The sequence below is a fragment of the Nannospalax galili genome, unplaced genomic scaffold (assembly GCF_000622305.1).
Source record: "Nannospalax galili isolate Female #2095 unplaced genomic scaffold, S.galili_v1.0 scaffold1348, whole genome shotgun sequence".
Lineage (NCBI taxonomy): Eukaryota > Metazoa > Chordata > Mammalia > Rodentia > Spalacidae > Nannospalax > Nannospalax galili.
In genome coordinates this window covers 478,427-502,017 of record NW_008357640.1, presented here as the reverse complement: position 1 = coordinate 502,017, position 23,591 = coordinate 478,427, and the positions used below count along the sequence as shown (strand labels likewise).

At 46.8% G+C, this 23,591-nt stretch overlaps 1 pseudogene; it reads right to left on the bottom strand.

The window, feature by feature from the left end:
* The window catches only part of LOC103751839, a 31,309-nt pseudogene extending 8,803 nt beyond the window's left edge, over window positions 1-22,506 (bottom strand).
* Window positions 22,507-23,591: the final 1,085 nt, after the last annotated feature.

Here is a 23,591-nt window from a genome sequence, read left to right as displayed (position 1 = left end):
GAAATATACACATAGATCAATGGAATAAAATTGAGGATCCAGATATAGATACAAACAATCACACAACTACAGCTACATGGTCTTTGACAAAGATGCCAAAAATATATACCATCTAAAAAACAACATCTTCAAGGAATGGTATTGGGAAACAAAAAATTCAATATGCAGAAAAATGAAGTTTGTTCTTTACCTTGCACCTGGCCCAGAAGTCAGTATAAGACAGGCTACCCAAAAATTGCTAGATGTAAAGGTGGGAAGTTCACTTCAGTTTACAGACAAAGGTGCAAGCTTTCTGTCTAGGAATTTCATAGCACAGGAAATAAGACCAGCAATTAGCAAATAGTATCTTATGAAGACAAAAAGCTTCTGAACAAGAAAGGAATCTGTCAGTTGGCTGAGGAGGCAGCCAACAGAATGGAAGAAAATCTTTGCCACCTATAAATACGACAAAGGATTAGTGTCTAGATAATATAGAGGACTAAAGAGACTAAAGATTAAGAAAGCAAAAAACCCAATTAAAAATGAGCAACATAACTGGAGAGAAAAAAATTTGCAAAGGAGAATTATTAATGGCAAGAAACATGTAAAAGTGTGTTCAACATACTTAGAAATTGGGAAAATGGAAATTAAAACTATGTAAAGTTTCCATCTCACCACAGTCAGAAAGGCTACCACCAGAAAAAAAGTGGCATGTTTGTGGTAAAATGGGGACACTTAGCTTAGGCACTGTTGGCAGAGTCAAAATTAGTGCTAGCTCTTTGGAAAGCAGTCAGGAGGTTTCTCAAAAAGCTACATCTAAAATTACCATATGACCCAACCACACCATTACTGTGCATATGCCAAAAAGAGTGTATGTCTTATTTCAGAGATGCTTATAATCCATGTTCATTGCAACTCTGCCCACGAGAGCAAGGAAAGGGAACCATTACATAAATCCATCAGGTGCTGAATGGTTAATGAGAAAGGGGTACATACACTCAGTGCACTAGTATTCAGCTATTAGGAAAACATGAGACCATGAAATTTTCAAGAAGATGGATGGAACTGGAAAAACTATACTTACTGAGGTCATCCAGGCCACAACACATAACAGAAATCTGGTCATTTTGGGAATGTGCTTCTTTTACTTTGGGCTAAGAACCCTGTATTAGTCACTATCCCACTCTTGGTAACAATTACTGTATTAGTCACTTTTCTGTTGCTGTGATAGAAACACTGACCCAAGCAATTTATAGAAGGAACAGTTTATTTGAACTTACGTTTCCAGGGGAATTACAGTCCATCATGGCAGGGAGACATGGTGGCTGGAGGTGGTTGGAGAAGGAGCAGCAGAAGCTAAGCTCTCACATCAGAAAGTTGTGCAGATCAGGCTCTGCATCAAAATCTGTCACTCACATCAGATATTTGTGTCTTTATTATGACACATTAGCAGCTATTGGCAGTAGAGGATATTTCAAGCTCTCTTTCTGTTCTTTGGCTTTTAATGTCCCAATTCTGCCTTTTATCTCATTGCTTTATCTGGCAAATTAACAGATTAATCATGTTATATAGGCATCCATCCTTTGTCCATGCATTGTCTGTTCATTTATCCCTCCATCAATCATCCACCGTCCTTCCATTCATTCACCCACACATCTTGCATCCACCCTCCAAATCATTCAGGCATCCATCTTCCATCCACCTTCCATCCATTCAGTCATCCGTCTTCCATCCATCCAGTCATCACCCATCCATCATCAATCCACCCTCTTGTTTATTCAGTCTTCCATCATTTCTGCATCATTCATCCAAAATTCATCTTTCCATGTTCATTTATATAGTTTTTCAGACAGTGTTCAAAGTCAAGTATGATTTGTCAACTTTTAAATAATATACAAGGAAGTGTGTGGCAAATAAGAATCTTTCATTCTGTGGGAAATTATTCTAGGCAAAGACTTTAAAAAAATTAAATAATCACCCAGTGGTGTTTGATCAGCTTTCTTGGGCCTTGGCCTCATCCTGCTGCCTAAGAGTGGCTGGATAACTAGGGATACTTTGCCCTCCTGGAGAGCACACAAGTAGCCTGCCTAGGTCCATTCCACCCCTCCAATAATATATCAAAAAAGAGAACCTGAAGCCCATACCAATGAACTATTCATACCCAATCAGACAACAACGATACTACCTCAACATTATTTTACAGAATCAAACTTCAACTCAACAAAGAAAGACCCAAGTTTCAAAACAGACACAGGAACAAGAAAAAATCCACACATCCAGACTACAAGGAAAAATACAAATAATATGAAAACCCAAAGTAACCTGTCCCCACTAAATCCACTGGTGTTATAGAAGTGTTCTACAATGTAAAGAAAACACAATCAACTTAAGTCAAAGAATATAGGGTTAAACTCCTACATGGAGCTCTGGAAAAAAATATGACTAAATAAAATGACAAAGACAATTCAGGAGCTGAAAAGCAAAAGCAAACTCACAAGACAGAAATATTCAAGAAAATGCAAGGGAAAATGGACTTGGAGTTAAAAAATTCAATCAGCCAATTCGAAATGACAGGAGAAAGCATCACAAGAAGAATGAATGAAATGAAAAACAATATCAAGACTGGATGATAAAATTAATGAACTCCAGTAAATTATCAGTCTAATGAAGATTAGGTAAAAATTTAAGAACAGGAATGGAATATGCAGGAACTGTGGGATGCCATAAAAAGACCATATTTCTGCATTATAGCAACAGAGGAAGGAGCAAAGCCGTAGGTCAATGTCATTGAGCAGATCTTCAACAGGATTATAGAAGAAATTTCCCTAAATTAAAGAAAGACAAACCCATGCAGATACAAGAAGCACACACAACACCAGATAGACATGAGAAGAACAGACCACCCCCCGCACAGGGATATTGTAGCAAAAACACTAAATGCCCAGAACCAAGAGTGAATACTAAAAGCTGAAAGACAAAAACAAGTTACATACAAAGGAAAACCATTAGAATTACATTTCACCTATTAATGCAAAATGTTAGAGCCAGAAGAGCTTGGAGCAATGTATTCCAAATTCTAAATGGTGATAGATGCCAACCCAGAATACTTTACCCCGTAAAACTGTCTATCATAGTCTGGGCATAGCAGGGTGGGGTGAGGCTGCTCTGTGAGCAAGTTGGAGGGTAGGTTAGGGTGGGATTTCACACATTTGGGGTGAAGAGAGCTCATTTGGTAGGTGAGAGGGAGTACTCAGGGATTGAATTCCAAGCCCCAAGTCTGGGGCAGGGGAGAATGCCAGAGACTTGACTCACTAGGCAAAAGTGAGGTGTGTGCTGATCCAGGATGGGACAGGATCCCTGTCCAGGGAAGTGTGAGAGCTAAGATGACAGGGCACTAGGGAGTCTCTGGGAAGAAGCTCCAAGCCCCAAGTCTGAGGGGAGGAGGATCCTAGGAGACCCAGTCTGTGATGAGAACTGAGATGGTGTGGATTGACTCACTCTGCCAAGACCTGGTACATGGTGATCAGTGATGGAACAGGATCCCTGTGACCCAAGGAAGTTTGAGAGCTAAGAAGGTGGGATGTTAGGGAGATACAGGTAAGAAGATTCAAATCAGAAATCTTGGGGGGCCGGTATTCATGGAGACCCTGTCTGAATTGATTGTTGACAAGTCTTTTGCTTTATTTATAAAATACAGAAACATTAGTTATCTCTACAGCAGAATCAAGTGATTCCCAGAATCTGGGAAGCAACTGAGGTCTGCAGATGACTGTCCACCTAGGGCATGCCTGTCCCTAGAGTGACCCTCCATTGAGTATGGGGTCAGATCCTTCCAGGAATGGGGGACAGCAGTGTATGTGCTCACTGGACTCATCTTGGGCTTCTCTGACTTGTTGTCATGAGGCACAGCTGTCACTCTCTTGATGTCATGAGGTTCATCTGAGCGTGTGTCATCATGCACAGTTGGGCATAGGTCACATCCAGGGATCCACAGACCCAGCAGCCTGGATTGGGAGAGGGTGAGAGGAAGATGGTCCCTCGTGTTGGTAGCCTGGGGCCTGAGGATGACATGAACCACCTCACTGTCCACCTCTCTGTCTTCCCTTGAATTATTTTCCTTGACATGGTGGAAGGAGAGGTGTCCCCTGCCTTCGTGAGCCTGGAGGGTTTCACCTGAGGAAACATCTCTTTTAGGGGGTCTTCATCAGGGGGGTTCTGCATCAGGGAGACAGTGAGATGGAGACAGTGTCTCCTGGTTTTCCTGGGGTCTGCTCCAGTCAGAGACCTACAGAGTGACCAGTGATTCTTTAGACCATCAATAAGACTATGGCATTCTTATCTGGCCTTCATGGGCTTTCTGAGTACTTGGATTGTCTGGTAGCTTCATTCCTTCCTGTCTGCCCTCGTTTTCTGATACCCTCACTCTTGTGGTTTCAGTGACCCAACCTATTATTCTGAGAGAGCATGCTCCTTCCCCAGGACCCATGTTCCTGCTGTGTCTCCTGCCTGCAGGTGCTGTCCATTAGATGTTTGTCTGTGCCTCTGATTTGTGGGTTCTCCTCATAACTCATCTGTTAGATTTCCCCAACCTCCCCTTTTAATTCACACTGGCCCTGTCTGCCCCACACACTTTCTCTGTTTATTTGCCTGAAACACTGTACTCCTCTCACGCTGCACTGCTCCTACCAGGAGCCTGGTCAAGAGGGATCTCCAGGTATAGGGAGATGCCTCAGCCAGTGAAGTGGTTGCTATACAAGATGAGGATGGAAGTATGATTCCCTTCACCCTGCCATGTAATATTTAGGCAAGACCACAGAAGCCTGTGATCCCAGCTCCGGAGAGAAAGGGACAGGAGCATCATCATATTATTGACCATCTAGTCTAATCAGATCAACAAGTTCCAGGTTCAGAGGTCCAGTTATAAATCTGTCTCAAAAAAGAAATTAGGTGGAGAGCAACTGAGGAAGTCACCCTGCACTCCACAAAGGTGCATATACACAAATACGTATGTAAAAAAAAAGTGAGAGAGGGAACTCCCTGTGCGTCATTGGGACATGACTGGAGGGGGCACAGGTACACAAGGTCTTATTTACTCATGTGTCCTACTGATTCTTTTATCAGAGCTGGAAATCAAACACTATGCCTCATCCGTGGTAGATACTCTACCACTGAGCTAGCTGTAGCTCAACTCCTCAGCTGTGTTCGGGAACATGGTAATAGCCAGACAGATGCTGAAGAGACACAGGAGAGGCAGAGAAGGGCTACATGGTCCCAGAAAACCAAGAAAGAGTGAAGTCCTAGCAGAGAGTGGCAGATGCTTCCAGAAGGAAGGGATCAGCTGTGTATGTGACTGAGGGCTGAGAGATGGGAGGACAGGGAAGGACCCTGGACCAAATTGGGCCAGAAGCTCCTCAGCACTGTCAGCTGGAACAGGGTCTCACCAGATTGTCCAGTTCCACTCTGTCCTTAGGCTGTGCAATACTCACAGAAGCATCTGTTGTGGAAGAACAAGGTGGATGCCTCTTGGATAGAGTCCTGGGATCACTCAGCTCCTTAGATCCCTGTGCTGTCCCACATGGGGATAGAGCTAAGAATTGTGGTGATGCCCTCAGGAGCATAGTGAGGGCTCAGTCCCATGGAGCCCTGACCACAGACCCTCCCCATCATCTCCATGATGCCAAGACCTTAGGTATCTCCCTCCCTATGGCCCTCTATTCTCACACGGGATGTCTTCTTTGGTGGCAGCAGCTGGACAGGATCTGGAGAAACAAAGAGGTGTCATTGGGCAGTGAGAGGTGGGAGGCAGGTGGGAATCTGGTGACTGGACATTAGTTACCTCTTCTGAGGACCTCTATGCCTGGACACTGGCTCCTCAGCTTCTGCAGGCAGATGTGCATCACTGATTTTCCTCTGGGCTGCAGGAGAGAGAAGATCATTAGCCAGGAGGGTGGGAAGTTCCTCCTCCCCCAGCACCTGAAGGCAGAAAACAAACTTTACCCCCTTTGGGGCCAGTGTACAACTGTTCCAGGAGATGAAATCTCACAGAATCTCTGACATTTGCACATGTACTGAGATCACGTGTGTCTGATCTGGGATTCTTCAGAAGTGCTTCTGGGCTGAGTTGCCAAATCTGGCTGGTTTCCCCAGAGCTGCTACCTTGAGCCTCTGTTTCGATGATCCACAGGGGATACTGTCAACCTCCTGAAACCAGGTTACCCACATCCTACTCACCATCTTTCCTATGCTTTCCCTGGCACCTACACCACAGGAAGAGGAAGATGAGGAGAAACAGCAGCAGGAGGAAGGCCAGCGAGATGACAATCAGAACCTTGTGGCAACTTTCCCGTCCTGTGGCACAAGTGACTGTGAGTGAGAACAGTACTGCTGACCTGAGCACCTACTGTGTGCCAGGTCCCTGCTGGGTCTCTGCATGCAACATCTCTCACCCTCACAATCATGCAACAATACGTCATCTAAAGCATTCTGACCATGCTAGCCGGTTCACCTGGCCTAGGGCCCAAAGATGGAAAACTTAGAATTGTGGTGAACCCAGAGGATCCGAGTTCTAGCCGCATTCTCTCCACAGGATCTGAGTCTCAGGAGCCAGATGGAAAGATTCCTAATGCCTTGCACAGGCCCTGTGACCCACCCCTGCACAATGTAACATGACTGGCAGAGAGTGTTTTCAATTCAGGTTGTCAAGGCTACCCTGGCGGGAGAGGTCACAGTCAAGGTCAGCACTAAAAGGGACTCTGAGGTCAGGTTAAAGCAATTTTCACTTGGAAACATTGAGTCACATACAGGGGAGGGATCTGTTCAATGCAGGATCTTCAGAAGATGCCGCACCAACTCCATAAATACCTCAAGTCTCCATGAATCCACCTTCCTACAGTCCCCATTTAACATGCTGGTGACTTGACTCCATGGAGGTGAGTGACTGGCTCTCAGGTCCTCATGGTGGGTTGGAAAGGTGGAAGTCAGGACTCCCCACTCTCCACCTCAGCCCAGCTGCTCCTCCCCCAGCCTGGGACCAAACACCTGTCTTTGCTTCTGTGCTCCCTCTTGCAGCCTAGTCCCTAAAGCTGCTGGGATCTCTGTTGGGATCTCTGATCTCTGGGCTCCTGGACACACACCAGAACATAGATGGGGTGAGAGTCTGCAGGCAGCTCAGCAATGGCACAAACTGAGGACAGAAGCCCCTGACACTCACCAGCTATTGGGATGGGCCCTTTTTTTGAGGTGATATTTCCCACAAAGGGTCCTAGGAAAGAGAACAAGAAGAAGGTTAGGGGCAGAAACTGACCACATAGAAGTAGTTGCTGTTCACTGTCCCACATCTGCCCTGTGGCCTCTTGGAGAACCTTCTGCCCACATGGTACTTTCTAGTTTCCACCAATGGACATGGGATGGATATTCCCTGAGGTCCTCCCATTGGTCTCTTGCCTGTGATTTCCTATGACTTTTAATCCCATCCTAGCCAAGGCCTCTACTGTCGGCAGGATCCTTAGTCACCCTTTGAGCTCATGAGGTCAGGGTCCTCTAACCTGATACCACAGGCTTCACAGGGGTTCTGGGGTGTGACAACAGCTAGGGAGACAAGCCTTGAGAAGCATAGCACCTGTAGGTCCCACCCAAGGTTGAGGTCACAGCTCTTATGGAGAATCCTGCCCAGTATGTCCCAGCTTGGGACCTCGACCTGAGATGTAGTCGGGGATTTGCTGCCCATTCCATGTTGTGAATTAATATCTTCATCTGGATTCATGACAGATGCAGCAGGGGACATTACTTACTTGAGGAAACTGTGGGCCCAGTTGTCACTGAGAGAGAGGTTGTAAGAAGGAGCTGTCCTAGAGAGAAGAAGCATGGGTGAGGGACTGTACTATTTCTTCTTTGCTGAGATCTCACTAAATCCTGACTCTGAGGATCTGGGACTCTGTCAGGTTTCTCTCATTCTTCACTGACACTGTTCCCCTGACTTCCCTTACACCACCAACCTTCACCCCAGACATCAATCCCTGGGATTTCCCTGTAGGCCCTGTGGAGCTTGTGGTTACTGACTGGACCTACGCTGTGCCTGGCCTGTGATTGGTATGTCCAGAGTTCACTGGGGGTTGACCAGTCAGAGGAGAGGCTGAAGTTACGATTGCCCATGCACCCACTTCCAATACAGCTCCTCATGAGCCCAGTGGAAACCTGGCCTAAAGGAGACCAGTTAAAAGATTCTGGAAGAGGTCAGTTTCCTCATCTTTGACCAGGGTAAATCTGCTGTGGCTGATGACTGAGGAACAATGGAGAATCATAATGTCTCTGTGGTCCAGGAGAAGTCCTATTTGGGTCAGTGGCAAGGCCTTCTTGGACAGCCCTAGAAGGAGGACGGACTGGTGGATCAGGATCTTGCCCCTGTCATACACCTGCTCCTCCCATCCTGCCCTGAAAGTGTGATTGTCTCTCATTCTGTAAGACTCTGGCCCAGGAGCAAACAGGTCCCTTCAGCCAGCATCCCACCTGGGAATCCTGGAGAGTAGTGAGATTCATAACAAAGGTCTTGGGGGGAATCTCAAAAATGATTCCAGGAATGACGAAGCTTCCTCACCTGAGTTGTGTATTTCCAGGGGGTCGCTGGGTTCTGACCACACCTGTGGCTTTCTCTTGTAACAGCCATAACATGTGAAGGTTCTACTGCTGTTTGGGGTCACAGAGCCCACAGGGGACAGAGCCTGGAATTGACCCGTCGATAAGTGTTGTGAGTCCAGTGTCCTGTAGAGCTTCTCTTCTCCTTTGTTGGTCAGAATGAACCTGTCATATCCATGCTGTGAAACACACTGGAGGGTCAAATTCATTTCTGAGGTTACCACAGGGCTGGGCAGGGCTGACAGGCTGGGTTTACTGTTGTAGATGGCTAGAATGGAAGGAGGCAATGTGTTAAATGGACTCATACCACCCACATTGTTCCCTAGGGCTGTGATGAGAGAGAGAACCATTGAGATCAGATCCCTTTCCTGAGGGCAGAGGTTGGAGATAGGGACCCCTATGTATCTCCTCACCTGTAACCACTAGCTCCAGGGTATCACTGCACTGAGACCAGCCAGCAGGGCTATAATAATAACAACAATGTCGCCCTGCATGTTGCTCTGTCATGGATCGAATGGAGAACTTGGCCTTGTTCCTTCTTTCCAGTGGGGTCTGTGTTTCCCAGGGTTCTGTGTCTCCCTCTTTATACAGAATATATTTTTGGGCATCCAGGGTCCCCTGACACCAGATGGTCACAGGACTCTCTGAGGTGACCACGGAACCTGGCTCAGCCCAGATGGTCGGTTTTCGGGTGGTCCCTGTAGAGAAGTAGGTGAGTCTGTTTAAACAGTGGAACAGAGGAAAGATCAAACATAGACTTGGCACTTCATCTGGCCCCTGAATAGCTCCAGGACCAGTGAAGCCACGTGACGCCCATCCCTCTCCTTGACCTCTACTTGATTTCCATATTTCACTCTTGCTCTCTGCTTAGGCCTCCATAAATCTGGTCTCAGTGTCTCCCTCACTCTCTGTCACAGTGCTCAGGAGCCCTGGATCCCCTCACACATCACAACTCAGCGCCTCCCTTGGGAACCTGCATATGTTTAGATTCACTTTTGGGAGTGGATTACATACCTGAGACCACAAGCTCGAGGGGGACACTGAGTTCTGACCACATGTGTGGGTTCGTCATGTGATAGCCATAGCACCTGACCCTCCACCTATGGCTGGTGAACACAGGGTACACGGAGAACAGTGCCTGGTGTTTTTCAGATGATATAATCTGTGGGATCAGGGTCCAGGAGAGCTCCTGTGGTCCTTCCTTCTTCAGCACGAATCTGTCATATCTGTGTCCTGAGATACACTGTAGGAAGACCTTCCCTTCAGGTGCTCCTGCAGGGGTGTGTATTGAGAGGCTGGGTTTGTTGTCGAAGAATCCTAGGCAAGGCGACAGTGTGTTAAATGCATTCACACAGCCCACACAGTCCTCCCTGGCTGGGCTGTGAATGGAAGACACATCTGAGAGCAGGCTTTTTTGTGCAGAGAACCTGGGCCTTGGACGCTGAGGATTGTCTTACCTGTCACCACCAGCACCAGAGGATCACTGTATTCTGATCTGCCATCAGGAGTCCTATAAGAACAGTGATATTTCCCTGCATAATACTGTGTAGTTATGGGATGGGAAACTCGGCCCTGTTTCCAAGCTGCTGTGGGATCACTCTGCGCCAAGGATCTGAAGCTCCCTCTTTATGGAGACGATATTCCGTGGCATCTTGTTTTCCCTCACATGTCATGATCACCTTCACCCCTTTGGCAACCACAGAGCCTGGCTCAGCCCTGAGTGTGGGCTTGTGGAGACTCTCTGCAAGGAAAGAGAGGCTGGGTCACAGGACATCCTCCCTCAGACCCCAGCCCTCAGCCTGGGGACCCTCTTCAGTTTCCCCAGCATCAACCACTTCTGCTGCTCTTTGTCTCTGATGCTCACAGGTGATACCTTGACAGCAGCGAGGAGGACTTACCTGTGACAGTTGAGGAAACACTCACCTCCCAGCACTAGGGTCCTGAGGTCCAGACTCAGTCCTGGAAGAGAGTTCCCTGTGAGAGGTCTGCCCTGATGTCTGAGCAGGTCCTACCCTCACATGTGCTCCTGAATTTTCTTGGTGCTACAAGGTCTAGCTGAAAGGTGGGATCCCTCCCAGACCAGGGTGTTCCAGGTCCCTCATCTCACCCAGGCAGAGCATGGCTGTGAATATGGGGGTCATGTGGTCCCCTCACCCTGGCTGCAGCCTTGCAGGTATTTGGGTGCAGTGCCTCACCCAATGGGCAAATACCCAGATTGTAGCTTTCGGAGTCTGTGTCTTCCCTTCTGCCAGGAAGCTGTCTCTTCAGCAGACCCACAGAAAGAGGGACCGCCCTCCGCAGGGGACTGCCTCCCTTTCCCCTGTGCTGGGGCTTCAGCAGGCTCTAGACCCTGTCTAGAATCAATATCTAGACTCTCAATCCCCTTTCTTTGTTTAAAGACAGGGCCTCCTGACCCCCAGGTAAACCTGTTTCCCCTCCATCAAGCTCCTATGTACTGGTACTACAGGCTGCTGCCTGGCTTTCTTCTCTTCTTACAGAAGTGGAACCTCCCTGAATTGCACCTACATCTGCCTGATATGGCTTTATGTCAGCAAGGGCCAGGACGTTGCAACAGTAGACCAGCACCTTATACCAGCACCTTCCAGCTGAGGGTGGCTCAAGGATATTCTTTCCTTCTCATAGATTACCCATCAGTTTACCTCACTCATCAACCCAGAGCATCATCACATTATCACAGGATCTTTATCATGTCCAGTTATCACCCCAGCTCGGCTTCCACTGCTTCAAGTTTTGAATACTTCCTAAAGGAAAAAATTTACATGATAAAGAACTTTTTCTTATAGGCTACTAGAGGACAATGATGACCACAGCAGTCATACTGGTGGTCATGGCTACTCTGCTTAGATCATGTGTTGAGTGTGTTACAGCAAGAAGTACATGTATGTACCGTGATCATGGTCCCTCTTTCCTGGAGTAAATACCCACAGTACTGTGCAATGGTGTTCTTAGGTCTTAGAGCAGTAGGGCCAGACCCATGTGTGATGCAGGAGCTGAAATGAAGTGGGGGACTCATCACCACCAATCAGTGTACATGTAAAATGGATCTGCACTGTCCCCAAGGCCATGTCACGAGCTTGGTTCCCAGTGTGGCTTAATTAGATGATGGTGAAACTCTCAGAGAGATGTGGCCTTCATGCTGTGAGCCCAAATGTATTTTTCTTCCTTTTACAATTTACTTACAGCTTATAAAACTATCTCTTTTTTCAAATCTGTTTTTGTTTGTCATAATGACAGACCGTTGAGAAACACACACTATTTCTGCTGAAAAGGTTCATTTTTTCTTCAACTATACCAGAGATAATGTGGATGAGACTTTATTGTTTTCTATAGATGATTTTTGAGTGATGGGACTAGTTGTGTGCAGAGAACCTACAATTGCATTATCAGAGCTTAGTGGGCACTTGTGGTGAGGGATGGAAAGGTCAGAATGACCACAGAATGCAGATAGGGGAAGTTGTGCTCATGAGGTTACAGTGAAGTAGAAAACTCCCTTGTGGAGTGTTTCAGTGGCTCACCTTTTATACTATTTGTAGGGCCCTGGGGATTTGTTTTACTGTTTTTCTAGTATATGAATCAATAATTATGAGATTTGTGTTTGTAAAATTACCCATGTTTTTAATCCACTTTAAGTTTATAAAATGACATTTCAATGTAACTTTATATATATTTTATTGAATTTCTTCCATTTTCATTCAATACATTTCTACTGTATTTAGATTTCCTCCCCTAGAGCTTGCATAGAATTGTTCATTATGTCTCCATGCTGTGAGTTCATATGAGTAACTGACCAGCTGTCTGCAGTTACCCACCATCTGGGTGCTGGATACCAAACCCAGATCCCCTGGAAGAGCAGCTTATCCACTGAGCCATCTCTGCAGACTCCTGTTGTTGTTATAGTCGGGGTCACCAGCTCCCTATGGAATTTCAGATGATGTTGAACTTGTAACTCCTCCTCCTTCATCTTGTCTGTGCTGGTATCACGGGTGTGCACCACCACCACCATTCATGCACTAGTGAGGACTAAACCCAAGGCTTTGTGCTGTTTGACATCCTTGTATCAGGAGAACGACATCCTCACTTTACTGTTGATTTCTATTGTTTGCTTGAAATGTAATTCTTCATTTATCTCCTAACACATGAAGGTATGAAAAAATACTATATAAATTCCAAATGCAATTAAAATAAATTATTAAGCCGCAGGAAGGGAGAGAATGGGCCAGTTGGAAGAGTGAAAAGAAAATGTATAAAATCCCTTGCCAATAACTTTGAAAGTTTAATTTGTTGCATCATGCAGTCATTATTTATTGGAATAAAACAAGGTAATGAAATCTCTTAGCAGTGGAGAATGGGCTGGCCCATTTTCTACCTCTCAAAGTTGTCCACCACACAAGTGTAGTCATGTAATTTGTGGAATCTAGTTTGTGAATTCTATCATCAGGCACCATCTAGAAATCTCCTGCCCACTAGTAATAATTTCCTATATTAACCAAGCTTTAAAATCACCTGGTATTATTTTGAGAGCAAATTATATGCTGTGGAAGCCAAATGAAATGCGTTCTATGACACGCGCAGTTTCCTGTTAACATCTGTTGATCTGCACAGGAACCACCTTCATGCAGTGGTCTAGGGAGAAGGGCTGTGGACACGCCCTTTCATCTCTCCCTACAGGATTCTTCCTGCAGTTCCCTAGCAAGGGTCCCTGGTGAGTGGGGTCCTGGTGTGTGGGGTCCCTGGTGAGTTTGGGTTTGTCCTATATCCAGCGAGGACTGATGGGCACAGATCGCCATGTCCACTTGAGAAGAGCATATTTCTTTTGCAACACAGCAGGCAGGCACTGACCAAACATGACACATGAACAGGGTGTGGTCAGCATGGCCCCAGTTCACACTCTGCAAAGGTTTCTGTTTGCTGACCACACAGCCTCTCCTCACCCTCACATGGCAGGGGTGAGGATAATAGAAATTCTCAGATGTGTCCAGGTTGAATGCAACCCTCACAAAAGTTCAATGGACCCCTTTATTTACTAATGTCTTTATGAAAAGTTCTTTGAAGCTACAGTCACCCTGGTGTGCAAAGGTCTCTGGAACTCAGCCATTTGGTGTAGCTTCAGTGTGTCCCCTGTGACCAGGACCTCTTCATGTTACAACCTGCCCTTCAGATAGCAGCACTGCCTCACACACTTGAAATCCGGATGGATGGTGCGTGTTAAATGTTCCTTCTATGAGACAAAATGAACAGGAAAAAGGGAACTGTGTTGATGATGGCTCTGTTAATGATGTAGATTTTGACTCTTGCTTTACCAAATTGCATGACTCTAAAAGTACTTTTACTTATCAAGATGTCTAGTAAGTTGCTCTGCATTTGAATTTTCTCTTTGAACATTTATATTTTTGAGTGACTGAGGAAGGGTGGTGAATTGTAGATCACTTTCCTAACATGCCTGAGGTTCTAATATTTTTCTTTTGTCTCATTTGCTCAAAAGGTACTATTATAAACATGAACAACTATTATAAAAATGAAAATGCAAAATACAGAGGAATCATTCACAATGCTAATGTCTGACAGAGAAAGTGTCATAATTTATTCATAGGAAAGAAAATAAGTGAATAAAAGGCATAATTAACTTAGTTTAGCAGATATTTCACAAAGCTGAATATCCAGTTCAGAAGTGTAAATATACACAACACTATTATTCATTAGGGAAATGAAAACAAGCTGCAATAAGATGTCAGTGTGCACTTAGAGTAGCCACAATCACATACACTGGAATTATCAGACAGAACCGGCCCACACAGTGAATGCAGTCATAACAGCATTCTGATTCTAATAAATGACATCTCTTTGGACCCAGAAGATCCATTTTTCAGTGTACTTTCCATAGAAGCAGTTTACATAACCCCTCAAAACTTCCAAGACTATTCATAGCAGCTGTATTCAATTTTGGAGACAAATGTCAGGCAGTCAAGAGATTAGGCATATTTTTTATATTTTCTCTGGGTAACCCACACAATAAAGGATTGAAGGGTTGAAATGAGAGTATACCTAGAAATGGTATTGTGAATTTTAAGGCTCTAGTGACTAAAAGAAGAATGCATTCCTGGAGAATGCAAAAGACTGGTCTTGTTCAATCCAGGCCTAGCCATGAATTGACTATAATGAAAGCACTTGTGTTCATCAGGGAAATGAAAACTGATGCGTATTTTCTCATAGAAATAACCAAGATTTAAAAATACATATACGTGATATGAAAGTCCAAGGAGAGCTACTTGTGACAGGAAGTGTACTGACACGAGGAGAAACTGGACAGGGTAACAGAGAGTAAAAGATAAATGTTCCGTGTTTCTCCCATGTGCGATCTAGGATGAAATGCATATGTACATGATATTAGAGGAAAGGGGATTATTAGTGTGGAAGGAGGGGACCAGCATTCAGAACAAATAGGGACAGAGAGGACAGCAGGAAGTTGCTCATTATGAACCTCGTTCAGTGACATCATGCATGAAAATATTATTGTGAATATCCTGCTTTTTACATTATAAAAGCAATAAATTAAGAAAAATGCTGTTACTAATGTGGGGGGAAAGAGCACGTGTATATTATTTTTCTGTAATAAATCAAGGTATTTTCAGCCAGTATTGAAGTCTGTGTAGATGTTCCTGAAAAATTACAAATCAGAACTAGTATCTGATCCAGTGATCACATTCCTGGGTGTGTCCACATAAACTGTTGGTGCTTGCATTTAATAGAGCCTCTCTCTCTCTCTCTCTCTCTCTCTCTCTCTCTCTTTTCTGTCTCCATACAGGTTATTCATGTGCCAGGCAAGTGTTCAATGACTGAGCTATATCTGCTTTTTGAGTTTCTGAGCCACCTGATTATTTGTGATTACAGCCCTGCAATATCATGATTGTAGCTCATGATGTCTTTATATGTCATTTCCTTTTCTATTCCTTCATTTAGAACAGGTTGTTTTTTTTTCTTCTGAATTGTCATTATGATTATGAGGCCATGATCTATTTTCTTTTTCATTTATTTATGGTTCTGAATTTTATTTCCTGGATAGATGTTCCATGTTTTATTATCATTCAGTTTTCAGCTTTATTGAAGGATGATTGACAATACACTCATGTTAAAAAGTCTTCTCTTAACCTGCTTTCTTTTTCTCACTGCATTCATTGGTTACAGACCAGACTTTGACTTTATTTACAAAATGTCGACAGACTAGTATCTCTGTTGAACAATGAAGTGGAGCCCACTAAATTCCCAGAATCTCCTTGGAGACAGGTGGGTTCTGAAAGATGACCATCCACTCAGGGCAGATCCTATCTCTCAGATGTCCTTGAGTGACTCTCCATGGCATGTGGTGTCAGGATCTTCCTGGGATGGTGGACACCAGTGGGGGGGGCTCTCTGGTCTCATCTTGGGCTTCTTTGCATGGGAGGCTGGAGGATCAGCTATGTCTTTCTTGGTGTCACGATGCAAAGGTGGGCATAGGATGCATCCTGGGGACCCTTGAACACAGCAGCCTGGGGTCAGAGAGAAGTTAGGTGCTTGGCCTAGATTTGAGTGCCTGGGGCCTGGGGAGGACAAGACTCACCTCACTGTCCATTTCTCTGTCTTCTGACTCTCTGTTCTTTGAGCTCAGTAATTCCTTTGACAAGGTCGAAGGAGGAGAGGTGGCCCCTGCCCTCCTGAGCCTAGAGGGTTTACCCAGGGCATACATCTCTTTCATGGGGTCTTCCTCTAGTGGGTTCTGCAGAAGGGAGACAGTGAGACAGTGTCTCTAGGTGCCCCTGAGGTTTGGCCGGTCTGATTCTACAGGGTGGTAAGAGTACTCCTTTAGACATTTAAATCAGAATATAGCATTCCTAATGGGTCTTCAGGGGCTTCCTGAGGACCGGAGGTATCTGGCAGCTCCCTTCCTTCAAGTCTGACCTGCAGTAACACAACCCAGCTTCTTGAGAGAGCCTGCTCCTGCCCAGGACCTATTGCCTGCAGTGTCTCCTGTCTGCAGGAACTGTTTCATTAGAGTCTATCTGGGAAGATACCTGTAAGAGCCCTGGAGATTCACACTGGCCCTGTCTATACTCCTTCCCTTTGTCTGCTCCATTTGCCTAAAGCACATCGCACTGCTCCCACTCTGCATTGTTATCTTGTTGTCCCCTCCCCTTGCAGTTGTCCCCAGTGGATGGAAAGCTTGGCTCCCTACAGCACCTGCAACCCGGACAGGAAGCCTGGTCCAGAAGGAGCTCCAGGGTCTGGGTGATGACTCAGCTAGTTAAATGCTTGCTGACAACAATGAGGACTGGAGTTTTATCCCCAGTACCCTGCCATGTAATATCTAAGCAAGACTGTGATCCCTGCACTGGAGAGGGAGAGAAAGGGGATCCCTGAGACTTGCTGACCAGGCAGTCTAGCCAAATGACGAAGCTCTAGGTGCAGTGGGAAATCTGTCTCAAAAATAAGGTGGAGAGGATTGAGAAAGTCACCCAGTACTGATCCTTGCCCCCCAGACATGTGTGAGAACATACAAATACATATGTAAAGAAAAACAAATAAAAGAGGGAGCCTCTGTGGTTACCTGGGGCAGGTTCAATGGTTCTAATTTATTCATTTGTCCTACTGGTTCTCTTCTCAGTGCAGGATATCAAACCCAGTACCTTGTACATGGGAGAAATTCCCTCTACCATTGAACTGTAGGTACAGCCGCTCAGGTGTCCTTCTGAGACACTGGGAATATGGTGATAGCCAGACAGATTATGAGGGGCCAAAGAGATAGAGAAGGGCCACGTGGTCCCAGGAAAACCAAGATACAATGAGCTTCTCATAGAAAGTGACAAGTGCTTTGGGAAAGAGGAAATCAGCACTGTATGTGACTGAGGGCTGAGAGAGGGGAGGACAGAGAAGGACCCTGGAACACATTGGGCTGGAAGGACTACAGCATTGTCAACTGGGACAGGGTATCACCAGACTGTCCATCTCCAAGCTGCCCTTAGGCTGTTGGATCTTCACAGAAGCATCTGATGTGGAAGAACAAGGGAATCATCTCCTGGCCAGAGTCCTGGAATCTCTCAGGTCCTTAAATACCTCTGCTGCCCCACATGGGGACAGAGCCAGGAATCATGGTGATGCCCGCAGTCTATAGTGAGAGCTCAGTCCCACCGAGCCCTGACTACAGCCCCTCCCTCCACCCCTGTGTTGTCAAGACCTCAGGTGTCCCCTTTTCCAGGGCCCTCTTCTCTCACATGGGATTTCTTTCTTGATGGCAGTAGCTGGGCCGGATCTGAGGGCACAAAGGGGTGTGAGTTGTTGGTGAGAAGTGGGAGACAAGTTGGAATCTGGGTTACTCAACTTGAGTTACCTCTTTTGAGGACTTCTCTCCCTGGGCACTGGCTCCCCAGGGACCTCAGGAAGTTGTATGTCAGTGATTTCACTTTGGACTGAAAGAGAGAGGAGTCTCAACCAGGAGTGGGAAACCCCTCTCCTGGAACCTTCAAGGAAGAAAGAGAACTTTCATCACATGGGGTAAGTGTGCAAATGTTCCAGATGAATAGCTCACAGAATACCAGACCTTTGCACAGCTCCTGAGATCACTTGTTTCTGATCTGATGTTCTGTGGAACTGTTCCTAGGATGACTTGCCCTGGTCTGGCTGGTTGGTTTCCCTGGGACTGGTGCCCTGAGCCCCTTCTTGAATGGTCCACAGGGATACCCCCCACTTCCTGAGAACCAGGTCATCCACATCCTACTCACCCTCTTTCCTGAATTTTTCCTGACACCTCCATCGCAGGAGAAGGAATATGAGGAGGAAGAACAGGAAGGAGGCCATTGATATCCTGATCAGAATCGTTTGGTAACTTCCTAGTCCTGTGAGACAAGTGACTTCGTGTGTCAGGAGCAGTGTTAGCTGACTTGAGCACCTAATGCATGGAGGCCAGTGCTGGGACTTTACATTCAGCACTTCCTATGCTCAGGACCATGCAGCATGAATCAGTTCTGCCCCCAGCCAGTTCACCTTCTCCAGGTCATCCAGCTGGAAGAGGCAGAGTTGGGTTGAATCCAGGGAATCTGACTTTCAGCCTTATTCTCTCTACCAGCTCAGCCCCAAGGAGGGAAGGAGCCCGAATATTCTGCTGTGGCCCTGTGAACAACCCTCTCACAATGTCAGCATCTCTGTGACGAAGGTTAGAGGCCCCTTGCAGAATCAGGTTGTGGAAGCCTCCTCTCCCAGGAGAGGTCACAGCCAAGGTGAGGCCTGAAAGGAACTCTAAGGTCAGGGAGAAGGCCTTTTTCATTCATACTTGGAGAGCTGAGACCTGCTCAAGGGTGGGGTTTGTCATATTCAGCATCCCAGAAGAGGCCACACCAGCCCCCCCATGATTACATCTGGTCCCCCTGAACCCACCTTCCTATAGTTCTCTTTTACAATTCTAGCAAACTGACTCCATTGGTGTTAGTGACTGCTTCACAATTCCTCATGGTGGGCCTGGGAAGGTGAGGGTCTGGGCTCCCAACCCCATTTGCTTCTCTCCCAGCCCAGGACTAAACACCTTTGTTTGCTTGTATGAGCCCTCCTGAAGTCAAAACTCAAAGGCTGGAATTCTGGGGTCTCTGTTGGCATCTCTGTTTGATCTCTGGTCTTCTGGACACAAGCTATCTGACAGAGGAACCAGGAATTTTATGGGCTGAGAGTGAACAGGGAGCTCAGGGATGGAGCTTAGTCCCTGGACAGAAGGCTCTGACACTCACCAGCTCTTGAGTTGGACCCTGTGGGTGGGGTGCCATTGTCTACAGAGGAACCTGGGAAAGAAGACAAGAGGAAGGGGAAAGGCAGAATCTGACATGGAGACACAGCTGCTGTTCAGTCTCTAACATCTGCCCTGTGGCCTCCCCAGGAACCTCTTGCTGCCCAGCTGGAACCTAGATTCTAATGAGGGAGGTGGGGTGGGCATTTCAGGAGGGACCCTGTGAGTCTCCAGCTGTCCTAGGGGTGAGTCTCCTGTCTGAGGCGTACTATGACCTCTAATCCCATCCTAACCAAGGGCTGTCCTAGGGACAGGAGGCTGTGTCCTTTTTTGAGCTCAGGGTCCACAGTCCTGAAGCTACAAGTTCCACAGGGGCAAGCATACCTGGAAACAGGCAGGGGATGAGCCTTGCAAAAAAATACCGCTTCCAAGTTGAACCAATGTTTTAGGACACAACATTCATAGAGAAGTCTGCCCGGCTTTCCCAGGGTGAGACCTCAGTCTAAGACAGAGTGGGGAATTGACTACCCCTTCCTTGGTCAGAATGACAGTGTCCACCTGACTGTCACATTCTCTCCTGAGGACATTGTGGGACCTGGATATTCTGAGAGGGAGGGTGTGACACTGAGATGTCCTAGAGAGAAGGATGAGTGAGGGACTGAGTTTTTCTTTCTTTGCTAAGACATCACTACAGCCTAAATCTGAGGATATGGGTCTCTGTGTCTGCCTTCTCTGATTCTGACCCTTTCCTTCTCTCCTGTCTTGCTTCTGTTCCTCCCTTAAACCCTGAACATTCATTCTGGCCTCAATCCCTGGGCTATCCTAGCAGGGTTTGTGAAGATCCTGGGTTCCTAACTAGATTCACTTAGACCTTCACCTGTGATCAGAATGTCCAGGGTATCACTGGGGACTGCCCACTGGGAGGAGAGTCTCTGTGCACCATAGCACCTGTGGCAGCCTCCAGTGGAAGCCCTCAGAGGGGCAAGTGGGAAGATGGCCTGAAAAAGACAAGCCTGGGGCTCTCAGCCTGGACTTTGGAGGAGGCCAGATTCCTTCTCTCTGAACAAAGAAAATCAGTTGTAGCTGATGTCAGAGCTGTACTGGAGGGTCAACATCTGTCTGGGGGTCAGAATAGGTTCTGGTTGTATTATCAAGAAGGGCAGCTAGGACAACCAGATGGAATGATGGTTGAGAATCTCTTTCCTGCCATATATATGCCCCCTCCCATCCTGCCCTGCAGGCATCATGGTCTCTCACTCTGTGGGACTCTGGCTCAGGAGCAAAGAGGTCCCTTCAGCCTTCCTCCCAGCTGAAATCCCGAGACAGAAACAGGACTCATGGCAAAGGGCCTCAAAATGATGCCATGAAAAATGGGGCTTCCTACCTGAGATTTGTATTTCCAGGGGGTCACTGGGTTCTGACCACCTATGTGGGTCTGTCTTGTTATAGCCATAACATCTGAAGGTTCTCTTTCTGCTGGGCGTCAGAGGGCCCAATGTGAACAAAGCCTGGGATTTCCAAAGGGATGAATCCTGTGAGTCCAAGGACATGGAGAGATTCGCTTCTCCTTCGGTGAGAACGAGCCTGTCATACCCTTCTTGTGAGTAACAATGGAGGGTCAGGTTCTCTGCTGAGGTCACAAAAGGGCTGGGCAGAGCCAACAGCTGTGGTTTACTGTTGTAGATTCCTAGAACAGAAGAAGGCAGCATGCTAATGAGCTTACATCTTCCTCTTTATCTCCTAGGGCTGGATGGTGAGGACAGGCACTATGAAATCAGACCCCTTTTCCTGAGGGCACAGCCTGGGTATGGGGACCTCGCCAATGATCACCACCTCCAATGTGCCACTACACAGTGTAGCCTGCAGGGCTGTAAAAGTAATAACAATATGACCCTCCATATTCCCCTGGCAGTGGAATGGAGAAGGGCCTATTTCCTGGGCTCCATTGGGATATGTTTGTTCCAGATTACTTGGATTCCCTCTTTATGCAAAACATGTTGTTTGTGCCTCCACAGCCCCCTGACTTCACATGTTCAACCTGAGGTGATCACAGAGCATGGCTCATCTCAGATGGTGGGTTTTTGGAGGTTTCCTGCATGGAATTAAGTGAGGAAGAGAGGTCTCTTTGAATGGTGACACAGTGAACCTCACACTTAGAGATGACACTTAAGCTGGATCCTGAATTGCAGTAGGACCAGGGGATGCTAAGAGAGACTGTTCCTTCTCTCGTACTCCTGGGTTTTAGCCTCACTCTCCACCTTGGATTCTGTGTCTTGGGCCCACTGTGTCCCATACTCAGTGTCAGTGGTGTCCAGAGCCCTGTCTCTGTTCACACTTCACACAAGCGGGCCGTCCCTGGGAACCAATGTCAGGCCATTTTTGGGCAAGGTAAGGGCTTCCTCAATGGAGTCCATGAGCTCCACGAGGTCACTAGGGTCTTTCCAGACCTGGGGTTCCTCAGATGAGAACCATAGCATCTGACCCTCTGCCTCTGGCTGGGTGTCACAGAGCCTGCAAAGAACAGGGTCTGAGACTGCCCAGTAGAGTGTATGTACAGTGAGTTCAGGGTCCAGGAGAGCTCCTGTTGTCCCTCCTTAATCAGACTGACTTTCTTATTACTTCCCTGAAACACATCGGAGGAACATGATTACTCCTGAGTCTAATGCCACACTGTGCCGGCCTCTGAGGTTGAGTGTGCTTGTATATAATTCTAACAGAGGAGGCCAAGTGTTAAATGGTCTCATACAGCCCATACTGTCTTCCTGTCTAGGCTCTGAGGGAAGACATCTTTGAGAGCAGATCCCTTTCCTGAGCGTAAAGCCTAGGATTGAAAGCTTGAGTGTCTTCTCACCTGTCACCACCAGCTCCAGTGAGTCACTGTGCTCTGACTGGCCAGCACGGGTGATGTAGGAACAGTCATATCGGCCTGCATCGTGCATTTCAATGGATGGGATGAGGAAATGGGCCCTGTTCCTAGGGTACAGTGGGGTGTGTCGCCACCAGTAATCTTTTTGTCCATCTTTATCGAGATAGTATTCCAAGGCTCCTGCAGTCCCCTCACATGAGATGGTGAACTGGGTCCCTTTGGGAACAACAGAGCCTGGCTCAGCCCTGATTGTGGGCTTGAGGTTCATTCCTGTTGGGAAATCAGAGGCTGGGTCACAGGATATCCTTTGTCAGATACAGCCCTCTGCCATGGGAATCCCTCCTCCATTTTCCCAGTATCAGCCACACCTGCTGCTCTCGGTCTCCAATGCCCACAAGTGTCTCCTTGTCCTCAGTGAGGACGACCTACCTGTGATACCTGGGGACACACTCACCTGCCATCACCAGGGTCCTGAGGAGCAGACTCAGTCCTGGAAGAGAGTTCTCTGTGAGAGGTTTGCCCTGAAGCCTGAGCTGGTCCTCCCCTCCGTATTGCCTCTGAGTCCCTGAGATGCCTTGGTCATGAAATGTCCAGCTGTTGGGCAGGTCCCTCCCAGCCTATGGTGGTTCCCTCACCCTCTTCATGTCTTACCAAGGCAGAGCAGGGCTGTGAAGGTGGGGGTCATGGCCTTTATGCCTTCAGGCTACAGCCTTGCAGGGTTTTGATGACAGTGCCCTCTTGCATGGGCAGACTCACAGGTTATGGCCTCTAGAGGCTTGGTCCCCCGTCTTCTCATGAGAGCTTAATTTCCGCAAACCCACAGGAAACAGAGTTGTCCTTCAAAGGAGACTGGGTCTTCTTTCCTGGGTGCTTTGGTGTCTGGACTCTAGACTTCTCAGCATCTGTTTTTCATAGTTTTTGCTTGTTTTGTTATTATTTGATTTTGAGACAGCATCTCATTGTATAGACTTCGGTGGCCTGGCAGTCACTGTGTGGATGAGGCTGGCCCTTAATTCACCAAAGTCTGCTTGCTTGTATCTTCCCTCTGGAGGATCAGAGGACCCTCAACAGGAATTGATACTCAGAACTGAATTAGGCAGGTGAGCCCTGGCCAATACAGCACTTGTGTTGATTTAGAGAGAAGGCAGTGGGGGTGACATAATAATGCATTAATTTTCTTTAGTGGAGACTTGCTTTGTTCTTTTGCTAAGGTTTAGGATTTGCAATAATGTTGTGTCATATTTAAAAACCTTTGTCTTTTTCTGTTTTTGAGAACTGATTGTAACCTGTAGCCCACTCTTTGCTCAAACTCATAATCCTCACGCATCACACTTCCAAGTCTGGAATGCAGAT